Source organism: Mustela putorius, unplaced genomic scaffold, assembly GCF_011764305.1.
Source record: "Mustela putorius furo isolate JIRA1106 unplaced genomic scaffold, ASM1176430v1.1 tig00003867_pilon_pilon_pilon, whole genome shotgun sequence".
Lineage (NCBI taxonomy): Eukaryota > Metazoa > Chordata > Mammalia > Carnivora > Mustelidae > Mustela > Mustela putorius.
In genome coordinates this window covers 6,176,009-6,177,046 of record NW_025422019.1, presented here as the reverse complement: position 1 = coordinate 6,177,046, position 1,038 = coordinate 6,176,009, and the positions used below count along the sequence as shown (strand labels likewise).

At 41.4% G+C, this 1,038-nt stretch overlaps 1 non-coding gene across 1 annotated transcript; it reads left to right on the top strand.

The window, feature by feature from the left end:
• Positions 1–344: 344 nt before the first annotated feature.
• On the top strand, positions 345–451 carry LOC123387962. The gene has a single exon (XR_006602451.1). It is a non-coding gene; the product is annotated as a U6 spliceosomal RNA (small nuclear RNA).
• Positions 452–1,038: the final 587 nt, after the last annotated feature.

Sequence of the window (1,038 nt, the reverse complement as noted above, 5' to 3'; positions counted from 1 at the left end):
CTGTTAACTTCTGGAGAATGTTGCACTGAATGTCATTACAATTTGAATTAAAATAAATTTGCTAAGTGGCTTGTATATTCGTGCTAGTACAAGGTAATCCTTGTTTAATGGAAACAAAAACACACGATTTCCTTTCTGCCTGATCTGAGGGACACCTTAAGGCTTTAGTATATCAACCCTCTCTACTGTCTCTTTCTGTTTTCTGGCTGGCTTTCACAGTCCTGTCACTTGCCTACACATTACAGCGTATATACCAAACCCCTCCATCAAAACTGAATCGTATAAAAGGGAAAGAATTCTTGGAAAACACATTAGGTGTTCATACTTATTGAGAATATTGTTGTGTGCTGGCTTTGGTAGCACCTATTCTAAAATTGGAATGATATGGAGAAGATTAGCATAGCCCCTGAGCAAGGGTGACACTCAAATTTGTAGGAATGTTGTTATTATAGTGAACAATCACATACCACTCTATAGTTCATAAATAACAGCATTCGGTGCATGCCTTGGCTTTGGACTATGCTTTAGATTTAGTGCTTTGTTCTCTACATACTGTATCTGCAGGCTATATCTGCAGGCTGCATCGCACATCTGGCCCATTTGCATGCATGTTTTCTCATTGGTTCCTCATAATTATTGCAAGAGGCAGTTATATTTCCTGTCTTCCATTTCCTTGAAGGGAAAACTCGGAAGAGGCAGGTTGTGAATTTACTGATGGGTGATGATGCTGGGATTTATCCTTCAGGGCTATACCTCCACAGGCCAAGATTTTTGTATCCTTTCTTGTTTGGATCAATATGAATTGCCTCCTCTGTAGCCACTACTGACAACCACAGGATGAAGATTTTGATGCTGGGATTGGCAGGGAGAAGGAGAAACATTTCTGAGTTCAGTTCATAGCTGAGTGAGTGCCTGGGTGCCTAAGGAAGCAGCCTGGCTTCGAGGAGGTTCTCCCTTCCCAGTGGGCTCTCATTTGCCATTCTGAGCAGTTCCTGTCGTTTTCACCTATGAGATCTTTGAATTTCTCTCCTAAGCTGT